Here is a 25,808-nt window from a genome sequence, read left to right as displayed (position 1 = left end):
GGTAAAGTAAGGCTGTGATCTTACCTGTAGAAATAGCTTATCTTCTTAAAGTTAAAATGAAATAGAATATTTTATTTCAGTAAAAATATTATGAATGTTTTAGGTAATCACAGATGCTTATTCTTATATTTCTAATAGTTGTACAGCAGCATACAGTGAGAGAATTTATTCAATTCATATTTTCACTTGATCCATTATTATTTTTATTTTTGAAGACTGTAGAAAAATGTGCCTCTCCACTGCAAAAGTTTCCAGGCACAGCTGCTATTTAAAGATATTGCCATCTTTACTGTCTGTAAGCCTGCTTCTCTGTGAAGCCTTCCTGGCTCTCTTAGTTCCCTCAGGCAAATTTAATCATAGTCTTCACTATTTTCTGAAACTCCTTAAGTACACTGCTATTGTTAAATGTATCATACTTCACCTGAGTCACTGCCTGCCTATCTTTCCTACTAGACTGTAAAGTCCTTAGGTTAAAAAAAATCTTATTTATTCATCTTTTTTATCTTCAGTGTCTTGAATTGTTCCATGCATACTGGAGATCATAAACCTCTTATAGATAAATCTTTAATTTATAAGTTCTCTTGTGTTGGCCATAGTTTACTATTCATAGTTTCCTTTTGCAATAATCCTTTTACCCTCTTCTATTTTGGCTTCATCTTATTGTCCGTAGCATACAGATTTATAAGCTACCCTAAATAACAAACGACTAAAATTATATTACATAACAAAACCAAAATCAAAATAGTTCTCATCAATATTTAATTCTGTAGAAGACAGTGCATGGTTACATGGGGAACATCAAGATTGTTTTCATCATTGTGATTACACATATAAATTTCAATAAGTTATTAATAATTTATACTCCATTTCATAACTATTCAACTTAAAAACATCTAAGTAATATTCAAGATGCTGAAAAATCTTACCAATAAAAACAAATAACACAATTTAAAATTTTTGTTGTTTTTCTTGTTTTATTGAATGAAGCCATTGTAAAAATATTTGCAATTCATGTTAGCATTAGCTTCAAAGCCTTTCTTTCTGCTTTTGCTTTGTCATTACCAAAGGTTTTCTTGTTTTTCAATGATAAGAAACTTTTAAAAAGTTCAGTGGAGTCATCATAAAATAAAATGACTGATGTATCAAAATGCATTGAATTCTCTACTAGGAATTCATTCATGCAGAGACTAAGATTGCTTAATATTCATATCAGTGGCAATAAAGTTTTTCAATCCTCAGTGATCAATCTTTCTTTCAACTTCTCACACATTGGTTTGTTTTTCATATATATGCAAGCCAATCTTTGACTTTTCAAGGAAAAGTTCCATTACTGTTGGAACACTTTCTGCCTGTTTCTCTAGATTTCCTCATATATCAGTTACTGACTAAGCATTTTATTAATCAAGATGCTTAGATTTTGTATTCTTCCTTCTTTGTCTCTAGTTAAAACTACAAACGTAAAAAAGAGGTTAAAAGGAATGATGGAGGCATGGTGTTAGGCATTTGGGAGCAGGAGTGTTGATCTAAGCTGGAGAGGATTTCTCCTGTGTTGTAAGATAAAAGAAATTCAAAGACATGTCATGAATAAGACATCCTAAATTTTAAAAATATATACTTATTTATAATATATATAATATAAAATTATATAAAATTATGTTATATGTAAATATTGAGATTAAGTGGAATATACAGATTTAGAAAGAAGTGCCACTTTGCTACTGTTGAGTAATTTATTACATGATCATAGGGTGTGTCTGCACGTGTTTGAGTCTTGATTTCTCCCAGCAATGTTCTTTTGTTTGCAGTTTACACATCTTGAACTTTTTTTTAATATATCATTTTAAAATTTTATTTTAAATGTTTTTTTTAATTTTTTACTTGCCTTTATAATGCTGGCATATAATAAACCAATTTTACAAAATAAATAAATAAATAAATAAATAAATAAATAAACAAACCAATTTTACTTTGAAATATTGAAAAAAAAGGACAATCACAAACAGGCATAAAAGTAATACACAGAACCAAAATACAAATACTATATCCCGTGAAAGGAAAATCCCACATTATGAAAATGTGAATTATCTATAAGTTAAGCATTTTTGGCAATGCCAATGAAATCACATCAATTATCTGAAGCATAAGAATAGGATTCAAAAGTTTATTTGTAAAAACAAATAAGTAGAAGTAATTTTTGTCCAAAACATCTTAGGGACAAACAAAATAAACAAAAAGGAGAAAAGGTCCACAGGATGCCAAAAATTTTAAATACTCTAAACTGTGTTTGGGTGCAAGAAAAAACAAGGTTCCAAAGGGGAAATGGCATATTAGAAAAAAAGACAAAAAATGTATTCTTGTAAGTGGTTTTTGGATAACTGGAGACAGTAAAGAAAAGAGATAAAATTGTATCTGTTCATCATATGATACATGAGGATAAATTCCAAAATGGCTAGAGATTTAAATATAAAAGGATAAAACTATATACATAACAGAAGAAAACTTGGCTGTCTTTTTTACAAATGGGAGAAGAAAAATTATTTAAAGCTATAATTCAAAATCCAGAAGCAATAAGGAAAATGTGAGATAAACTTGATTACATTTTGAAACTTGCATAGCAAAAGACACTATAAGTAAATAGACAAATGTCAAACTGTGAAAAATATTTGGAACTTAAAATATCAAGGAGCTACTATGCTTAATGAAGAGCTCTAAAGTTAGAGAAAATCTTCAACAACACTAAAAAGTAGAGAAAGGAACACACACTTTCTAGAAAAAAGAAATGGAAATAATCCAGAAACTGAAATGCCATTTTCTCAACTCTTCATTGGCAAAAAGTCAAAAATATAACAACATATTCAACTAACTAGGGGGCAGCTAAATATTAACCTTCATACATTGCTGACAGGATGATACAATGATAAAATCACTATAAAGAGTAATTTGGCCTATGTGTGTTGGAGGAGGTCATCAAGAAGATATGACCACCAGTTGACCCATGAACTGGACCCAGGTGATAAGAGGCTTGACATCCTCTCCTCTGTCATTGGAATTTGGATTCAGCTTGCCCTGCCTGATCCCAGAGGCTGCCTGCAGGACATGGCCTTGAGATAGTAATGTGGTATTAAGACCATCTGGAAGGTACATTTGACTGAACCCAGTTAAGGACTCTACGTAAACTTTTAAGATCTGGCAGGCAGGTGTGGAGATCTACTCATCTTGCAGCCACCCAAGACAAGCCTTGTTATATGAATATCCTTGCTTATTAAACCTGCCATCTACCAATCTGGAGTGGTCTGACTCTTCAGTACCTCTGAGCCCTCTAAGTAAAGGAACCAGTTTAAGAATACACCCGGGAAGCGCCCAAGGAGCCTATGAACCAACAACATGACAAATTTTTAAATTATTTACCCTTTGACCCAGCAATATAACTTCATAGGAATGTATCTAAAATATACACTAGCAAAAATACTTTTGAAAAGAATATCTTTTGTAAACTAAGCAAATAATGGCAGCATCCATGGGATGGAGTGGGACCCAACAAAACTAGCAATAAGCCACATTTTTTTCCAATGAAGATTCAATTGAATAAAGTGTGCTATATCTCTGAAATCCAGCTCTACAAAGGAACAAGTACTCTTGTATATAACTATGATTTGCTCCCCATGTATCATAAGTGAAAAAGGGGAGAAAAATAATACATCCATATTATACACACTTTGCTTTGCTTTTTGGCTGGAAACCCATTCAAAATATTTTACACAAATACAATGAAAAAGAAAAGAACAAAAGAAAAAAACGGAAAAGTGAACTTAAATATGTGTCTAGTTATTGAACAGACACATGACCCACAAACACACACACGGTTGAATGATTCCAAGTGACTTTAGCCAGAGCAATTTGACTGTATGTTTATAGCGAGATACAGCCTAAGGACAGAAAAAACTATCAAAAAATAAACTATTTACAGTATTCATTATTGGTTGTTCTTTTGTTTTTTGTATTGCTGAGGCTCTTGTATGTACATTGTGAAGTACAGCAAATATTACTCTAATTCAATTATTTCTAATGTTGTTGAAAAGGAGGAGAAAAGTAAAGATGTGAAATGAATCAATTATACAAAAACCCTTAAAGGCTGAATTTGAATTGGAAAACTCAGCAGGGACTTGACTTATTTCATCTATGTAGCTATGTCAGATAAGAGATCTAGCATCTATTTTCATAGCTCTGTTCTCTGAAGTGTGTAGAACAAGGTAGAATGCAATAGTAATAAGCATCCCTAGCACCCAGATTAGAGTCCAGATACAGTTGCCCAGTAAAAGGAAGCAGTTCATTTTGGAGATATGTCTGATTTCTGGTTAATAGAAGGAGATATATAACTTAAACCTGGAACACTGTTATTCCAGAGAGCTTGGAAGCTACCAAAGACTTAGTTGGGCTGTGTCCGAAGAATTTAACTAAACTGAAGAGGCTCCTACGAGTAGAAATTGAGAAAATTTGAGTATCAAAAAATGAGAATCATCTGAGTGGATGGAAGGAAATCCATCATATTCATTTATATTCAAGAGTTCATAACAATGTTTATATAAACTAATTGTTCACTAATGAAGGTTCTAAATAGGCAAATCTTTATTCTGAAACCTAGTCATTGATAGGAATGAATCAAGCGCTTCCCCTGCCTTTCTGATACCACTAGTAGCCATATAGTTGGTGGAGGAATGTTTTCTTTCTTTTTTCCATTTGCATATGAATAAAGGTGATCTTTAGGGTGAAAGGAAAGGAAATAACGAGAAAAAAAAAAAAAAAAAAGGACTGGAAAGACACGAAGACAGGCAGTTGACTAAGAATACCTGGATGTCAATCCTAGCCCTACTTCTTCCCAGGTGTTTTGTCCAGGAACAAGCTGACCTCGAAATCTCTGTGTCTCATCTGTAAAACAGAAGTGATGATACCAGTCTCACCTACATTACAATGCTCTTGTTGGATTCAAATGGTAATCCTAATTGTGGAATTATACTCATGGGTGCCTCATAGCCCACAATTTTGAAATCTTTCCTCATGAACTGCACAGAAGTTCTAGAGGGCATTCAGTAAATACTTAAAACTAAAGCTTATCATTGTCATGAAAGCAGAATCACATCATAACAAAGCTTCTCATACTTTGAGCACATATGTATATCCTAACTGTACTGGGGAGCAGGGTGGGGAGGGGAAGTGGGCAGGTGGTGTGCAGAACAGTGAACTGTCCACAGGAAAAAATGTGTGTGTGTAAGTGATGTGGTGGTTTTCATCATGTCAGGGCATGAGTGGTTCTTATCTCCGTTATTATGTTCAGGTAATCACTGGAGCCTTGCTAAAGGGATGTTCTTCTTTATAAAGATATCTACTAATAAGTGAGGATAGAATGATGGAATTAAAATAGCATCATTTCTAACTGTTGGTGAATTAATGGATCTAAGCAAAGATCACCAGCAGCTGGTAGCATCATAAAAAGAGACACCCGACAAGCTGTCCCTCCTAATGGAAGAGCAATTTACAGGAAATAGAAAAGTTTGTCAAACGGCAACATATCATGTTTATACACACACACTTGTAGCCACTCTACAAGTTTTCTAGCAACAAAATCAAATATATTTTACGTAGTATAAATTTTGCAATTATGAAACGCCATGTCCTCCAATTTTGTCAGGAGCAAAGTCAAACTCACAAAAATGTGCAAAGATGAGAAAATATTAATTAAGATACTATGGAGAGAACCTCTAGGACTATGGTAAACAGTCCATTTGGATGGCTGCAAAAGGCCTTTGGTACTGGGTGCATCTCAAGTCAGGGTTAAATTAAGGAAATCATTTCCCTCCATTCCTGATTGTTCACTATACACTGTCTTAGGGCGACCTCTGCACCCGTGCCACCAGCAATATGCAGAGATTTTTATTAACTTATTGCTTTGACAGTCCTTAAATTGAATTAGACAGCATTCCTAATACTGTATGGATTCAGAAATTGTAACATGTTAAAAATACTGAAAAAATAAAGTGATTTTTCAAGACTTCCTAGGAGGCAGTTTGAACAAAAGGGAGAAAAAAGAGCACTAAAGAATAATGTAAGCTCTTGCTGATAACCTCTGAGTAAACTAACAGCTGTAATCAGAGTACAAGATTCTGAACTCTGGTGATCCCACTAAGAGAAAGCAGTTGATGAGATTCACAGTGAAGAAAAACCTGTAGACTTCATGTGATTTTTATTCTGTATTTCCAAAATTAAAATATACCTTGCTTGTTAACATCATGTTAACATCATGATGGTAATTTATTGAAGCCCAAAAGGAAAATAGCACTAATAGTAGGATACAAATTATCATGTTTCTGTTAATAGTTCTATTTTCACTAAGAATCATTTACTGAAGTTCTGCCTTACTTAATATATTTGCTGTGCCCAGAGGCCCCATATGGAGTTTTCAGTTGCTCTAGCCAACATTACTAAAATAGAAACTTTTATCTTTGATATCCAGGTATTGCAATACAATAATTTATCCTTATATCTCACAAAACTGTGTTTAAATTTGCAGTACCATTTATTTTTCAAGACTTTTTTTATTTTAGTCTAAGACTTTTGAAATTGATACAATTAACAACATTATACCCATTTTAATGATTTAGAAGTGGATTTCAAGATTTTTCTTACTTTCTAAGTAGTAAGTAGCCTGACAATTTACTCTAGCAATAGGAAAATAATCTTTGAAAAGAAACTCTGGGTAAATCTCAGAATCCATCATTACCATGTCCTAAATTCTTGGAATATCATCTTCCTCAGTGAATAAACTGTTCATCATGAACACTTTCTTAACATGGAAGTTACCAGTATATTTCCAACAAAGCAAATCTTGATAATAATAAACTGAAAATAATTTTAGATTTGTTTATACTAGATAACTAAATTTTATAATTAAATTATTAGCAAACTGAGTTTAACAAAGGTAGTAGTATTCTTCATACATAGAACTAAAATTCATTATGTATTGGCATTTTAAATATTTTAATATATAGATATATGCATATATAGGTTACTGGCGAATTCTTATAAATTTATATTGTAGACTTCTTTTCTGTACACATATTTTCAAACAATCGTAATTTTTTCCAGCACTTTAAAATTCTAAAAATAAGAATTTAAAAATTTCTTACATATTTCTCCTACATCAATGTAAAAGACAGAATATAAAATAAAGACATCTATAGATTGTTGCAATTATATATGTATACATATGGATATTATTGTGTATCTTGTATGTTAATTTCCTTCTTGTTTTCTACAGAAACAAACAGGTTAAGGGTGTTTATGAAAAATCATTCTAAATCTTCAGGAACAGGTGCCAAGAACTAGAGACATTAACAAATTTGTATTAGTTTTCTGAGGCTGCCATAATAAATTACCACAAACTTGGTGGCTTAAAACAACAGAAATGAATAAGTGAATCAAAGAAAGAAAATTATCATATGATTTCACTCATATGTGGAATTTAAGAATCAAAATACAAAATGTGGAATTTAAGTAGCTCAGTCAGTTAAACATCTGCCTTGGCTCAGGTCATGATCTCACCATCCTGGGATAGGGCCCCATATCAGAGGCTCCCTTTCAGTAGGGAGCCTGCTTCTCCCTCTCCCTCTGCACCTCTGCCCCACGTACACACAGCTCATGCTCACAAGCATTCTGTCTCTCAAAAACAAATAAACAAACAAACAAAATCTTTAAAAAATAATAAAACAGAAGAGCATAGAGGAAGGGAGGGAAAAATAAAACGACAAAATCAGAGAGGGAAACAAACCATAAGAGACCCCTAATCATAGTACACAAACTGAGAGCTGCTGTAGGGGAGGAAGGTGAGAGGATTGGGTAACTGGGTGATAGGTATTAAGGAGGGCATGTGATGCAATGAGCACTGGGTGTTTATACATCTGATGAAACACTGAACACTACCTCTGAAACTAATAATACCTTATATGTTAATTAATTGAAAAAAAAAAAAAACTCAAAATGGGGGGAAAAAAAGAGAAATGTATTCTCTCATAGCTCTGTTGGCTAGAATTCTGAAATGTGGCAGGATTACACTCCAGGGCTCTAGGGGAGAATCTAGTTCCTCACCTCTTGCACCTTCCAGTGGCTATGTGCATTCCTTGATTTGTGGGCACTCACTTCAATATCTCCCTTTGTGGTCATGTTGCCTCCTTATTTTCTGTTGACCTCAAATCCCCCACTATATTTTTATTTTATTCTATTCTATTTTTTTATTCATGAGAATGAAATAAGAGAGAGGCAGAGACACAGGCAGAAGGAGAAGCAGGCTCCCTTTGGGAGCCCAATGAGGGACTCTACCCTGGGATCAGGCCCTGAGCTATAGGCAGACTGAACCGCTGAGCCACCCAGGTGTCACCTCCACTATCTTTTTCTTAGAAAAATAACTGTTGTTGAATTTAGGGCCCAGGCAGATAAACTTCATATCAAAATCCTTAATTCAATTACATCTGCCGCTATGGGCTGAACTGTGTCCCCACAACATTCCTATGTTAAAGGCCTACTCCCCAGTACCACAGAATGTAACTGTATATGGAAATAAGGTCTTTAAAATGGTAATTAAGGTAAAAGGAGGCCACATGTTTGGGTCCTGATACAATCTGACTGCTGTCCTTATTAGAAAAGAAAATGTGTACACAGAAAGGAGGCACACAGAGGAAAGACCATCTCTAAGCCAAGAAGCCATCTGTAAGCCGAGGAGAATGGCCTCATCACAGACCACATCTGCTAATACCTCCTTCTTGGACTTCTAATCTCCAAAACGGTAAGACGATGAACTTGTGTATTTGAAGTCATCCATTCTGTGATATTTCATTAGGGTAGACCTAATGAACTAAATAAATCTGTGAAGAGCTTTTTCTCAAAGAAGGTAACTTTTACAGGTTCTGGGGAAGGCCACTATCCAACTCACTACATTCTTTATTGTGAAATATCCTAGCATGAACAAAGTGATGAATAACTATGCAAAAAATTACTATATAATGACTGCATTGTAAATGCAGAGATATTTAATATCACCTAAAGTCAATGACCACAATGTCAAATAGCCAAATACTAAAACATGAAACATATTTTTGGCATAAGTATGCTTAGCTATAAAACTGTGCTTTAATTATTAGGAATATTTTTCAAAATCACCAAAACGAACATACACTTTTTTTTTTAATATGAATATGTCACAGCTAAACGCAGTTATCTGTTAGAGTCTAATGCTGGTATATAAAGATTGCATTCTGTTTGCAATACTGCTGTTGATTTGGGTGGTGATAATGTGAAAAATGCAACCTTTATTCTCATGTAGTTCACAAAATGGTGGGGGTGAGAGCCAGTCATTTGATATAAACAATTACTTTTAATTGATTCCCACAATGTGGTAGGCAAATAAAGACACTAAACAGAAGATATAGCTTAAGATTTGGGAACTATTATCATTATCATCTCCAATTTACAGATAATGAAAATGAGGCATAGAAAAGGCATGTCAAACATGCCTATTTGTCTCTAAAGCCCCTGTTTTTGTTTTTCAGTATCACACCAAGTTTGAAAAGTGCTGTAAAGGCAGTTTACAGAGTGGATTGGAGAGAATGATAATACCTGGGTCAGCTCTAGGCAAACCAATGGGGGAAATTTCACTTTGACATTTTAGACCAACAATTAATGAAGTCTGTGCTTGTAAACATTCAGGGAATATGAAATGTAGCTATTTCCAAGATAAGGCTTTAGCAAGTGGCAGAACTTGCTTTTTGAAGTACCTTGATTAGAGTTTGGAAGGGGGACATAAGATGTGTTTCTCAGCTCTAGGAATATAGACCCTAGACAAGATGGCAGCAAGCTGATGCCTGGAGTGAGCTGAGTTTAAGGAAACACTGTTAAAAATGCTCTTGCCAAATGTACCAATACCAAAGTATGGTGCCAATTTCCTGCTAATACCTTACACCCATGAAGTGAAAGAAAAGAAGCCATCCATCACAAAGAGCGCTGAAAAGAATCTCAGCATGTACACAAAAAACATCCCCTAAAACTGACTACTGTCTTCAAAGGATATCCTCTAAGGCTTGGAAGCAACCAGAAGGAACTCATCCTCATGCTGTCAATATTTTCCTAAGTCATACTGAATGACACAAAAGTCTCACCTGATTTAAAATATTTTATAGGCACTTTAAAGGACTAACGTTTTTAAGAAATATGCTATGATGTGAAATGTCACAATATAAAAAAGCATGATTCTTTCCAAAATTCTAATTTTTTAAGTGATGTTTTTAGGTAAGATCACTTTTATATACTCTGGCATATACAGCCATATTTTTAGCACACTCTTCGTAGTGTAATGTTCCCTCTTTTAAATTTTACTATACAAGCAGCATGTTTAACTTACATCTTAAAATAGGCTCACAAACTTTAAACTCAGTAATTGCATTTTCCCAATATTGTTACCAATTAATAATGTACTTTTTATACAATGACTATGTACTTGATTATTTTGTGAGAAGAAAGGACAGTAAATTGAGTATCTGATGACTAATTAATACTGTAGTCACAGAACTGATTACTGCAGTTCATGAGATACAGCCAGACCTTTCCACTCCAGCTACACAATTACTTTGTGTAATTGTGTACTTCCCTGCCTCTCTTTGAAATCACGTATGAGCCTGTGACCTACTTGGGTTATGATTAGGAATGGAAGTTCTGTGTCAGTTCCGGGAAGATGCTTTAAAGGACAAAATCCAATTCAAACCATTTACTTGTTTCCTTTGCCACAGAAATGGTAAATGTCCCAGATATGGCTGCTTTTTCATACTAACAGTAAAGAACATGTTGTATAGACTGGTGATAGAAGTGTAATGAGATAGGAAAGCCAACATAATTCCTGGTTATTATCATCACTATTATCCTATCTTGTTATTTCAATTTGTAGGTTTTCATATGTTCCAGTCTAAGACTATTGCATTTTAAATTAAATCAGTGGAATTCTGTACAGATATCATATAAATAATCCAGATTTATATACAAAATGATGGATGGATTTTATAAATATAATCTGAGAAAAGTAAGCAAGACATATCATAATACACAGAATGTAATTTGATTTATATTATAAAAGCAGGTATGAATATATTGTTTAAGGCCATACGTCTAAGGGCTAAAAATATCAAGGAAATGATTACTAGAAGGTAGAACTGCAGTTATCTCTAAAGAGTATGCCCTGGAAGCAACATGCAAATGCTTCTAGAGTGCTGGCAGAGTTCTTCTTATAAGGTTCTGTACTATGCTGTGGTTTATGTGATGATCTTTTTTTTAAATGTTAATTATGGTGCAAATTCCTGCTTTATGTAGTTGTCTCTGTTTTATATTCCATAACAAAATGTTTTCATAAAAAGAGATATTTATCTATGACAATAATACAAAACCAAAATCTGTGTTTATACCATAAAGAACTTTCCATCAAAATCTTTAGCAAGGTTTATGAAATTTAATAATAACTTATTTTAATAAGTATAGGGACTCTGTTAAATCTAAAATTAGAATACTGAACATTTTTCTCCCACTCAATATGCACACATATATTATAAATGCAGTTGTAACAGAAATATAAGCATATCTCCTGAAGTAGACAGAAAAATGCTCCCTCAACTGAAGATGTCCATTTATAATCCCTAGGACCCATGAATTTTTTTCATTTACATGGTCGGGGGGGAGGGCTTTGCTAATGGGATTAAGTTAAGATTTTGAAGTGAGATGGGAAGATTATTGTATATTATTTGTGTGGAGCCAAATGTGATCACAAGGGTCTATGTAAGGGAAAGAGGATGGCAGGGGAGTCAGAGAACCTGTGACTAATTGGAGGTCAGAGAAAAAAGAGAAAAGGACAGCAAGACCTACAGTGAGGGAAAGCAAGAGAGGTGGATTTGAAGACTCCCCACAGGAGGCTCTAAAGACAGAAGTAACTTTGAGCAAATACATGCAGGTAGCCGTTAGAAATTAGAAAAGGTAAAGAAAAGGATTCTTCACTACAGCCTCAAGAAGGAAAATATGCCAATACCTAGATTTTAGTTCTTTGCGATTAATTTCAAAATTCTAACTTCCAGCAGTCAGAATGATACTAAACTACCAGCTTTATGGCCATTTGTTACAGTATTGTGTTGTTTTAAACTACCAGCTTTATGGCCATTTGTTACAGTATTTATAGAAAACTAATATACCTACATAGTTATTTACATAGATATGTATTTTATATTTTGTGTTGTTTTAAACTACCAGCTTTATGGCCATTTGTTACAGTATTTAGGAAAACTAATATACCTACATAGTTATTTACATAGATATATATTTTATATTTTTCACTTCTATATATCCAGAATCTTACACAGGATCTTACACATAGTAGAAGTTCAATATATATTGAAATAAATGAATGAGGTATAAGAGATGAATGGGTATTGAGGCAAGAAAAGAAAAAGAGAAAAATTAGGCAAAGTTGCTACTAATTTTTAATTAATCTTGTAAGAATATTTTAAGTGGTAACTTTTATTACATATATTTTTTTAATTTTTTTTTAATTTTTATTTATTTATGATAGTCACAGAGAGAGTTAGAGAGAGAGAGAGAGGCAGAGGGAGAAGCAGGCTCCATGCACCGGGAGCCTGACGTGGGATTCGATCCCGGGTCTCCAGGATCGCGCCCTGGGCCAAAGGCAGGCGCTAAACCACTGCGCCACCCAGGGATCCCTATTACATATATTTTTAAGTTAAAATCTTTTGAATGAAATATAAGTTGAATATATGAATATGAATATAAATTGAATAGCTGTTTATTTTTCATACAGTGTTATTCTGTAGGTAGTGTCACCTATATATAGAATTGCAGTAGTTAATAGATCTCTAATTAGAGAAAACTAGGATATAATTCTACACAGATTATAAATCAACACATAACTTTTTTAGTTTTTAAATTTTTTAGAGAGAGAAAGACAGTGTGTGTGCACTCATGTATGTGAGCAATGGGGACAGGGATGGGCAGAAGGAGAGAGAGAGAGAAAGAATCCCAAGTAGGCTCCATGCATAGTGCCAGATGTAGAGCTCAATCCCACAACCCTGAACCATGATTTTAGCTAAAATCAAGTATTGGACGACCAACCAACTGGGCAACCCAGGTGCTCCACAATACATTATTTTTAAAATAGTACAGCATAAAGGCCTATATATATATATATATATATATATATATATATATATATAATGCTCTAGTTATAAAGTTACTAATCTGGCATTGCTTCTTGACATGGTTACTGAATGGTAATACTTTAGTCTTTACCACTACTCCTACCATTTTCCCCAGGCATCAGTCAGGTATGTCTGTGTCAGCTACTTTTTTCATAGGTAGTAGCTTAGCTCGAAGTTTCTAGATAATAATTTTAACCTTATTAAAATAAATATAATTTTTATGATATAATTACATTTTTGCATATGCACATATAGATCTTAGAGGTAAGCAAAACATCTATGGAATTTCACAATAAAAATTTAAATATATTGTCCTCTATTTTAACTAAAATCAAAAGTAATCACTGTACACCTAAAACACCTAGTTTAACCTAACAGCATTATTTCTGCACCACTAATTCATATGCATATGAACTAAAATATTAATAAATGTCTGCCCCCCCCACACACACACCATTTTTAATATTCAACTCAATCACACTGTCAACTGGTTTTCATTTGAAGACTCCCCACAGGTGGCTCTAAAGACAGAAGTAGCTGTCTACTGGTTTTCATTTAATAACCTAATATATTTTTAGATACTATGACAATTTGGTAATTTTTTAAGAAGCAAAAGTTATAGAAAATTGTTTTTGTCAAGTAATATTCCATGGCATGGATATATATTTTAGTTATTCATTCATCCACTGATGGACATGAGTTTTTATACTTTTTTGGATATCATAAATAACACAACAAAAAAGAATAAAGTACCGATGCATGCTACAACATGAGTGAATCTTGAATGCATCATGTTACATGAAAGGAATTAGAAACAGAAGTTCAAAAATGTCTATAGTGAGAAAATTCATATAGATAGTAAGTAGATTAGTGCTCTCTCAGGGATAAGAGAAGTATTAGAGGGACATGGGGAGTGACTGTTCAGAGATAAATGGATATGGGGAATGAAAATGATCAAAAACTGGAGTTTTTTGATGGGTAATGAAAATGTTACAAAATTGATTAGGGTAATGGTTGTACAACTCTGTGAGTATACTAAAAATCAATTATTTTAAGTTGTTGAATTATATATGTGAATTATAGCTTTATAAAGATGCTCTAAAAACAAAAATACAAAAACCAAAAAATGCACAAAATAACTGTTTTTGTTGACAGACGACATTGTCTATGTAGAAAATCCAAAATAACTGAAAAAGAAAACCTACCAGACTAACAAGCAATTTAGCAAGGTTCCAGGACAGGTTAATGTGCAGAGGTCAACTGCTTTCCTACACACCAGCAATAAAAAGTGGAATTTGAAGTAAAAAATACAGTAACATTTTCATTAGCATGCCCAAAATTGAAATATGTAGGTATAAATCTAAATAAATAGGTGTAAAATCTGCAAAAAAAAAAAAAAAAACCCAACAACTATAAAACCAATGACTTAAAAAAGAACTAAATTATTGCAGATAGTCCATGTTCATGGATAGGAAGTCTCTATGTTGTTGTCAGTTCTTTCCAACTTGATCTATAGATTCTGTGCAATCCCAAATAAATCCTCAGCAAGTTATTCTATGGATATTGACAAACTGATTCCGAAAGTTTATATGGAAAGTTAAAAGACTCAAAATAGCTAACACAATTTTGAAAGAGAAGAACAAAGTTGGAGAATTGACACTACTCTCTTCAAGTTGTAATATAAAGCTACAGTAATCAACATAGTGTTAGTATCAGGAAAAAAAAAGAGAGAAACAAATAGATCACTGAAACAGAACAGAATGCTTAAAAATAGATCAACATAAGCAGAGCCAACTGTTCTTTGAAAAAGAAGCCAAGGCAATACCATGGAGCAAAGGACTGTCTTTTCAACAAATGGTGCTAGAACAATTAGACATCCACACCTACATACAAATTTAAATATAGATTCCAAATCCTGTACAAAAACTAATTTGAAATGGCTGGACCCAGCTGTAAAATGCAAAACTATAAAACTCCTAAAAGATAACATAGGAGACAATCTAGCTAACCTTGAGTATAGTGATGCTTTTTTGCATATGACATCAAAGGCATGATCCATGAAAAAAAAAAGAACTGACAGGCTGGGTTTCATTTAAATTAAAAACAATTGTTCTGTCACAATAGTGTCAGAAGAATGGCAAAGAACACAATTAGCAAAAGACTGTGATCCAAAACATAAAAAGAGCTCTTAAAAATAAAAAAAATAAGAAAACAAACAACCAAACTAAAAAGTGGGCCAAGACTTTAATGGTCACTTCATCAGAGAAGATATATAAATGGAAAATGAGCATACAAAAAGATACTCCTCATCACATGTCATCAGGGAAAGGCAAATCAAAGAAATAATAAGATACCACCCATATCTATTACAATGGCCAAAACCTGTGACATTGATAACAACAAATACTAGCAAGGCTATGAACCAGTAGGAACTCTTACACATTGCTGGTGGGAATGCAAAATGGTACAGCCACATTGGAAGAGAGTTTGGTAGTTTCCAAACACAGTATTACCAAATGATCTAGCGATTATGCTCCTTGATATTTACCCCCAAAATTGATCCTTAAGTCCACAAAAAAATCTTCACACTGATGTTTACAGCAGCTTTATTAATAATTTCCAAAACTTGGAAGCAGTCACGATGCCCTTCAGCAGGTAAATGGATGAATAACCTATGGTACATTCAGAAAATGGAATATTATTCAGCATTAAAAAGAAATTATCTATCAAGCCATGAACAGTTACAGAGGAATCTTAAATGCATATTAGTAACTGAAGGAGGCCAGTTTGAGAAGACTACATATTGTATAATTCCACTATATAAAATTTTGGAAAAGGCAAAACTATGGACACAGGAAAAAATCAGTAAATGCCAGGAGGTGGAAGTGAGAGGAATAAATAGGATAGCAGGCAGTGAAGCTCCTCTGTATGATATTATAATGATGAATACATGTCATTATACATCTGTCCAAATCCACAGAATGTACAGCACCAAGAATGAATTCTAAGATAAATTACAGGCTTTGGGTGATAATGATCTAGCAGTGTAGGTTCATCTCTTGTAACAAATGTACCACTCTAGTAAGTGATGTTGATAATGGGGTTGGCTATGCATGTGTGCAGACAGGGAGTATATGGGTTTCTCTGTATTTCCCCCCAATTTTTCTGTGAATTTAAAATGACTAAGAAGGGATCCCTGGGTGGCGCAGCGGTTTAGCGCCTGCCTTTGGCCCAGGGTGCGATCCTGGAGATCCAGGATCGAATCCCACGTCAGGCTCCCGGTGCATGGAGCCTGCTTCTCCCTCTGCCTGTGTCTCTGCCTCTCTCTCTCTCACTGTGTGCCTATCATAAATAAATAAAAAATTTAAATAAATAAATAAATAAATAAATAAATAAATAAATAAATAAAATGACTAAGAAAAAAATGCCATTGAATGTATTTTCAACTGGTTTTGATTTAATAAGTAATAAGTTAATGTCTTTTAAAAAAATACCACAATAGTCTGTAATTTACATAAAAGCAAGGTTATAGTACAGAGAAAGTGAGCAAAACTAAAGTATTTCCTCAGCTATGGATAGTATTCAAAGGCAATTATATTGTACCATGTCAAATTAAGTCAATATTTAACCATATTAACTAATTTCTACTGACTATCCCCTATAGGCTATCAATTAACACTTGGGATTAATTTTAACTATATATGCTTCTTTTTCATATGTTGAGGCTTTTATATTAATCCTAAAAAATTATAAGAGAGACAATTGCACGGCTCACTAAGAGTTTGGGATATTGATCCCCATAAACTTAAAATTTATTCCACAATTTTGGCCAATATTGACTAAAATATTCTAAAATAAGAGGTATTCCATTGAATATTTTATTAAGTGTCTTTAAGAAAATCCTCTTGAAAAAAAAATCCTCTTGAAGCTATATATTTCCCAAGATGAACAGGATAACTTTTGCATAATTTCCAGTTGTATAAAACACTGAGTTACAAAGTGCTCAATCCTGGCAAATTATTATGTTAGCATTGTTCCACAGACAACAAAACTGTAAGAAATGAAAGACATTTCATGAACAATTTTTTTGTTGAAAACATACTTAGACCATATAAACTATCTTGTTTTTTATTTTATATATATTTTTTGTTTCTTTCTTATTTAACATCTTTATGTGTGCATATCTGACAATATAATTAGAAAGGCTAGAGAAGGGGCAGCCCGGGTGGCTCAGTGGTTTACTGCCTGCCTTCAGCCCAGGGCAGGATCCTGGAGTCTCAGGACTGAGACTCACGTTGGGCTCCCCTCATGGAGCCTGCTTCTCCCTCTACCTGTGTCTCTGCCTCTCTCTCTCTCTCTCTCTCTCTCTGTCTCTCAAGAATAAATAAATAAAATCTTAAAAAAAAAAAGGCTAGAGAAGTCCATATCTAACAAAATATATTCATTTTTCTAAAGATATTGGTTTCATATTCCTCTTTAAATGAAATGATATTCCAGGGCGCCTGGGTGGCTCAATCGTTTTAAAGTGTCTGACTCTTGGTTTTGGCTGAGGTCATGATCTAGGCATCCTGGGATCAAACCCTGTGTCATGCTCTGTATTCAGTGCTCTCACTCCCTTTTCCGCTGACCATTCCCCCTCTCTAAAATGATAAATAAATAAATCTTTAATTAACTAATTAATTCTTCTTCAAGTCTCAGGCAAAGGCTCATGTATTCTTGTACATGATTGCATGTTCTAAGTCCATAATCCACCTTACATCACCCAAAACAAGTACCATAGAAGCTATAGCGGATTCTGATAAAAAAAAAAAAAAAAAGTAGATTCATCATACAATTTATTTATCATACTTATATTCCTTTCTTATGTCAAACTTTCTATTGCCTGCAGAATTAACAGGCAGCTTAAAAATTTATAAAAAGTTAAATTATTATTATAACCTTCTCATTTGCTCTAATTAATAAGGTTTTCATAAAGAAAATATAGTAACTGTTCTAAATTATTTTCAATCTACCAATTGTTTAAAACTTGTTAAATTGTGATATTATACAGATTAATGTGACCAATATATTTACAATAAATAGCAGCTGCAAATTCATGTCATAAAATTTGTCTATATGCAAAATTGATGGTTGTTATTCAAGAAGCAATTTAAGCATATTTTATAATTTAATATTTGTTACACACATCTGCAGTATTTGCTGTATTTATTTTAGATCATTTCTATCCACTATTCTTTCTTTGGTTTTTAGCTTGATCTTGCACATATATAATATACTAAAGTGTCTTTAGTACTTTAAACATTTCCTTATTTCCTTTATTGTTTATTGTACAATTCTGATTCAATTTTGTACAGCAATAATTATGTTCTTCACCATCTCAAAGGGTAGATTTAATTTAGCTATTGATATTTTGTTTCTTTTCTTCCTTTTTAAAAGATTTTATGTATTCATGAGAGACACAGAGAGAGACAGAGACATAGGCAGAAGGAGAAGCAGGCTCCCTGCAGGGAGCCCAAAGTGGGACTTGATACTGGAACTCTGGGATCATGCCCTGAGCTGAAGGCAGATGCTCAACCACTGAGCCACTCAGGCAAGCCTGATCTTTTGTTTCATTACTATCTTGTTATGTCAAATCACTTTTTATCTTGAGATATGCTTTCAATTCATTTTTATTTCTTGCTTCACAAAGTCCAAATATTTTATATTTTATATTTATTTCATATTTCATCCAGAATCAAATCAAATGCTTAAAAGTACCTGTATATTATCACATACTACTCCTGCTCTGTTTCTATAGGTTCTTATAAATTTCAACTTCTACATGTGGTTGTATAGAATTCTTACTTTTATCTTCCTTCATCCTTTATTTTTCATTTGTCTCAACAGTTAATTCAGAAGAGATATTGATCTTCTCAGTCCATGTTTTATTTACTCCATCAGCCACCCCATGTCTCCATTTGCATACTAACGAAGTTTCCCTATCAGATGTGAAGTTGGAAGTCATGGTGACATGTATAATACTTAGATAAATCTGTGAATACCAGGTGTGCATTAATTTTAATTCTGAACTAAAGACTTTACCTTACTCTTACGGCCTTATCCTTGAAATATAATAAAAATAATTATTCCTGCACAAATTTGATTCACTCTGTATTTTTTCTTCGACCACACAAAGAAGCAAAGCCAGTATTAACTACAGTCTACCATTCACAGATTTCTTTCTGATTTCACCTTCCTTAAAACACACATACCAGATGTAGTATATAGTAGCATAGTCACACACTTCACTCATGGCATACAATCCTTTTCTTGACTAAAGAGAAACAGTAGTAGTAACATAGAGTGGCAAACATACTGCACTTGCCATCCCAAAACACCAATCCCATCTGTGAGCTGAATGCCAGCCAAGTTTCCAGTTGTTAATATCATTGTGCATTCTCTAAGTAATTTGGACAGTTTGTTATAAAATATATATGTTTAGATAGACAAATAGATATATTTCTATTTATTTAAATGTGTTTAAATAAAGATATAATCAATCACTTGACCATATTTAGAAATGTTTCACTTTGGCCTCTTTCTTCTATTTCAGGATACCTGTTTTCTGATATTTACTTCTAAATGTTCATTGATGTATTCATTTTATACTTGTACTAAATTTATTACTTATGTGATGATTTCCATAAGGGTCAGGCCAAAACTATTTATAAACAAAACAAAATCATGTAAAAATCATAAGGTATATATATATATATGACTGATTCCTATTCTTTTTTAATAATAGGAAAACATAGATGAAACAGAGTAACAATGTATATATATTACTTATTTTTGAAAGTTTTTATGATAAAAATACTTGAAAGACTAAAATTTAGTTGCAGTTTTTTGATATGTATTTTTATTGGTTTGTTTTTGGAAAGCAAAAGTACCATTATTCTGACCTTTAAGGTGTTTCTTCGAACTTACAAAATATGACAATGACTTTTAAATTTTTTTTTTTTAATTTTTATTTATTTATGATAGTCACAGAGAGAGAGAGAGAGAGGCAGAGACACAGGCAGAGGGAGAAGCAGGCTCCATGCACCGGGAGCCTGATGTGGGATTCGATCCTGGGTCTCCAGGATCGCGCCCTGGGCCAAAGGCAGGCGCCAAACCGCTGCGCCACCCAGGGATCCCGACAATGACTTTTAAAATGCACATCTATACCAGTTAGAAAAATAAAATTGTAAGTCTAAACATACATTTGAGTTTTTTTCAATATTACTGCTTAGCAAATAAATTGTTATTTTATTTAATTGCTAATATTCCTATTATAAGGCCATTAATTTTTATAAAGCTTATATATAATATATATATATATACACACACATATATATGTATGTGATATAGCAAGATTTCTCATGACAAGATGAGCTTCTCTTTCCACAGAAGTGACTGTGAAATTTCAGGTTCATTAGATTAGTGGGCTTCAACAAATATATCAAATATATGATTTTCCACAATACAACCACAACACACATACATTTACACATATCCCACACAAAGCATGCATATGACGTTGTACTGAAGATATTTAATGAAAGGCTTATACTTTGGTTATTATGTAACTGTGACAGAAATATAAACATAGGGGCAGCCCCGGTGGCCCAGCGGTTTATCACCGCCTTCAGCCCAGGGCCTGATCCTGGATACCGGGGATCGAGTCCCACGACAGGCTCCCTGCATGGAGCCTGCTTCTCTCTCTGTCTCTGTCTGCCTCTCTCTCTCTCTCTCTCTGTGTCTGTCATGAATAAATAAATAAAATCTTAAAAAAAGAAAAAGAAATATAAACATATAGATAAAAAAATAAAAAATAATTTCTTGTTTTCAAAGTACACATATATGTGTGTGTGCATATGGGTCTACATATGTTTAGCCTTAATGAATAAGCAAATATATTTGGATGTATTTTATCATTTTGTACAATCTGAGAAGAGTACCATAATAATTTAAAAATTACTGGGCAGCCTGGTGGCTCAGCGGTTTAGCGCCACCTTCAGCCCAGGGCCTGATCTTGGAGACAGGGGATCGAATCCCACGTCGGGCTCCCTGCCTGGAGCCTGCTTCTCCCTCTGCCTGTGTCTCTGCCTCTCTCTCTGTGCCTCTCATGAATAAAATAAAATAAAAATCTTAAAAAATATATTTTCACTAGGTTACATTAACTCAAAGAAATTTTTCTCTATAAATATTTTTAATGTTCCATGACCACATGACAAATGAAACTCCAATCTGACCTCATCTTTTCACAGCACTTACCCCAGTCAAAGTTCTCTCACTAAACACTGTCGAAGGCAATTATTTCATTATGTTTTACTAAGAAAAACACCCTTTATAAATGAGACTAATAGAACATTCTTATTAAGAAACATAATTGGATGTAGCCAATTTTTGAAAGCATGTTAGTTAAACATTACAATATTAGTAGAAGCTTTGGGATTCTTTGGCACAAACAGAGTAAGTGCTAGAGGAAAAGCTTTACAGACAATTGTTTTGTTGGGTGAACCTGATATACTGGAGAAGAAAAAAATGAGGTATTTGCTTAACTCTTTTTCCATGTTTCTTTCCAGCAAATCTGAAAATGAATGAAATATGAAGTTCATTCAAGTTCAATTTAGAGACCATTGTGCTGTGCTGATTTCATGCCAGTTCAACAAGTTTGGAAAACAAGGTTTGTTTGGAGTCAAGGGGTTCACAGAGAAAAGAAGATGTGGTTTCTACTTTGGCTGAAATGGCTTGATTTTTCAAAAAAATGTATTTTTATCTCCATGCAGATATTTTAAATTAGGTTTCCACAAAGCAGTCAGATAAACTAAATCTCACAGCAGGATATGATATAGTTGAAGGAAGAACCTATGTAGAGAAATAGTAAGAATTTACTGGGAAATAACTGCATAGTAGGTCTCACACAAAAGTAGTTAAACAGCCATAAATGTGACATTACTAAATGTGGCATTTAAAGAAGACATAGAGTAATACTAAATTATATAGTATTTCTGTCATATACAATAGATGTATAACCTAAAGAACATAAATAGAGATGTGTAATGAAATAATTACAAAACGAGGAGTTTGAGTTATCTTTAGATTTTGTGTTTTTTACAGATTTATCTATTTGAGTGAGAGAGGTGGGGAAGGGCAGAGGGAGAGGGAGAGAGAACCCCAAGCAGACTCCTTATGGATCCCAGGGTACAATATGAGGTTCCATGATCCCCAAGATCATGACCTGAGCCAAAATCAAGAGTCAGATACTTAACTGAGCCACCGAGCTGCCCCTCTTTGTTTTTAATAAAATTTATATTTGTAGTTTATGTAACTTAATTCTTGAAGTCTGTGCTTAACAACCAGCTCACCAGTATATTCTAGTAGCAAACGAATGTAGGAAGGAGGATGGGGAGGGATAGAGGATGGCAATGTCCCAGCTGGCCATCACTGATACAATTTGGTATTTTGGTACTTCTAGAGGGCAGATGGCCAAGTGTACACTCCACAGTTTCCCTCATGGAGAGAATGCCCAAGTGTCCCCATGTTGTCTCCTTTTATCTGGCTTTGAGCATCAACAGCATTCTGGCTATAAAGTAAGCTGTGCACCCTGGATTATTGTTTCTGAGCTCTGCCTAGCAACTGTGACTGATGGAGAGAATTGGTACAGGCTCCTGCAAGATCTCACCCTCCAGTTTTACACATTCCTTTTTTTCCCAGGGTAAAAATGGTAACATTAATGACTCACTAAGACCATTCATTAGAGAAGTAGGATCAAGTTTTATTCTTTATTCTAATAGGATGGCTGCAGAACTAGAGTTGGAACTCAGGTAAACTGAAATAATGGTGTCATATCCTAGAAAGAAAGCCTAGAAGAAGAAAAAAAAAACTGTTCTTAAAATAACAACATGGTTCAAGTTTTTTTTTTTTTTAATTTTTTTAAGGTATTTATTTATTTATTTATTTATGATAGTCACAGAGAGAGAGAGAGGCAGAGACACAGGCAGAGGGAGAAGCAGGCCCCATGCACCGGGAGCCCGACGTGGGACTCGATCCCGGGTCTCCAGGATCACGCCCTGGGCCAAAGGCAGGCGCCAAACCGCTGCGCCATCCAGGGATCCCTGGTTCAAGTTTTAAACTATATGTTAGGTTTGGTTCATGATTCAGAAATTCAATGCAATGGGTTTATTTAAGTTTTTTTTTTTAAGATTATATTTATTTATTTGAGAGAGAGAGAGTAAGCAAGAGAGAGAGAATGTAAGCGAGGGAGTGGAGTGCAGAGGGAGAGAGAGAAGCAGACCCACCACTGAGCAGGGAACCCAATGTGGAGCTTAATCCTGGGACTCCAGGATCATGACCTGAGCCGTAGGCAGATGCTTAACCCACTGAGCCACCCAGGTGTCCTGTTTTATTTACGTTCAAAGTTTTTGTGAGGATAAGGTATTTCCCTAATTTGATGTCTACATATTTTGCCCTATTATTCTAGTTCAATCAGCAAGCATAACCTTCCAGAACTGATGGTTGGTTACAATTTTAGAAACCTACACTAACTACTGAAAGACTGTAACAAATGCTATTTGATATTGCTTTCTTTATGTAAGCCAGACAAAATCCAGGCTGTCTAATAATGTGTGTAGATACTGTTAAATTCTAAATATTGTATAAGAACTCAGTATAATTTCACTGTAAATGATTGAAGGGCATTGTGCTAAACAGAGTAAGTTTGGGCAACATAACCTAGCCATTTTAAGGGTAATCTTTGCCCTTAATGTACCAAAAATTATCAACTTGAATGTAATTTGAAAACAATATGAAATTAAATTAAATGTTATCCTCTTTCTGTGACTCTGATTCATCATCTGTAAAATGGTATAGCCATAACATCTAAATCATAAAGTTGTCATAAGGAATAACTAAAGTGATTAATATAAAAACCAATATATTTTAACTCTTCTAACTTATTTATTTCTTCATATACAGCAAAACATGTTATTTGCAACATCCATCATAGATATTTACTAAAGAAATAAGGCAGCAAGAGGGACTCCTGAGAGGCTCAGCTGTTGAGTGTCTGCCTTTGGCTCACGGGATCCAGAATTGAGTCCCACATTGGGCTCCCTGCGGGAAGCCTGATTCTCCTTCTGCCTATGTCTCTGCCTCTCTATCTGTGTCTCTCATTAATAAATAAATAAATCTTAAAAAAAAAGAAGAAGAAAGAAGGCAACAAAATATCTCAAAGACATCCATTCCCATCAGGGGACAGCACTTGAGGTTAAGTTTAGTAGCCAGTGTGTTATATAATCCTTAATCCTGGAGTATACAATTTAGAATTGAAAAAGAAGATAAAATTGAACAGGTGTTAAAGGAGGACAAATGTAGACACCACTTACTGTTTATTTTTTTAACTAGACATGTTTTGAAGTAGTTTTAAGTTCATAGCAATATTGACCAGAAGGTACAGAGATTTCCCAAATGCTCCCTCCTGCTACACATGCCTAACCTCCCCCATTATGGACATCCACCAGCAGAGTGACACATTTGCTACAATTAATGAACTTTGATGAACCTATATTGAAACATCATTACCATCCAAAGTCCACAGTTACTCCAGAGTTAACTCTTGATATTGTACATTCTATGGGTTTGGACAAACATACAAGGATAGATATCCACCATCATAGTATACAGAATACTGCCCTGAAAATCCTGTCTGGCTCACTTATTTATCCTCCTTTCTTAACAACTGGAACCCGCTCATTTTTATTATTCTCAAAATTTTTCCTTTTTCTGAATGTCATATACTTGAAGATCATACAGTGTATGTCATTTTCAGATCAACTTCTTTCACTGAGTAATATCCATTTGTTTCCTCTATGACTTTTCATTGTCTGATGGTGCATTTCTTGTTAATGATGAATAATATTTCATTTTCTGGATGCACCACAGTTCATTTATTCATTTACCCACTGAAGGGTATTTTGGTTGCTATCAAGTAATGGGAAATATGAATAAAGCTACTATAAACATCTGTATGCAGGTTTTTAAATTTTCCAATTCCTTGTGTAAATATTAAGGGCCACAACTGCCAAATCATTTGGTAAGGGTGTTTAGTTTTGTAGGAAATTGCCAAACTATCCTCCAAAGTTGCTGTACTATTTTGCATTACCACCATCACTGAATATGAGTCTATGATGCTCCAGATCTTTGCCAGAATTTGGTGGTGCCAAGTCCCTAGTGACATGAGATTGAACACTTTTCCCCATGATTCTATATGGTCATACATATTCAAACGCATTGCTGTTATTATTTTGAACAAACTTTTTCTGTTAGGTCCATTAAGAATAATAAATGTTCTTAGCATTTATTTCCTGTCCCATGCTCTTCCTTTCTTTAGGTAGATCTGACTTTCTGATTTATATTGTTTTCCTTTTCTTTAAAGAATTTCTTTTAACATTTCTTGCAAGGCAACAGATTCCTTAAATTTTTGTTCATATCAGAGTC

The 25,808-nt window shown here is 33.9% G+C and overlaps 1 protein-coding gene across 2 annotated transcripts in view; it reads right to left on the bottom strand.

The window, feature by feature from the left end:
* The window catches only part of NCAM2 (neural cell adhesion molecule 2), a 515,517-nt gene that overhangs the window by 366,806 nt on the left and 122,903 nt on the right, over window positions 1–25,808 (bottom strand). The gene's annotated exons all lie outside the window — the stretch shown is intronic.

Source organism: Canis lupus, chromosome 31 (genome assembly GCF_011100685.1).
Source record: "Canis lupus familiaris isolate Mischka breed German Shepherd chromosome 31, alternate assembly UU_Cfam_GSD_1.0, whole genome shotgun sequence".
NCBI lineage: Eukaryota > Metazoa > Chordata > Mammalia > Carnivora > Canidae > Canis > Canis lupus.
The sequence above is the reverse complement of the archived record's forward strand: the minus strand, read 5'-3'. Positions and strand labels throughout refer to the sequence as shown.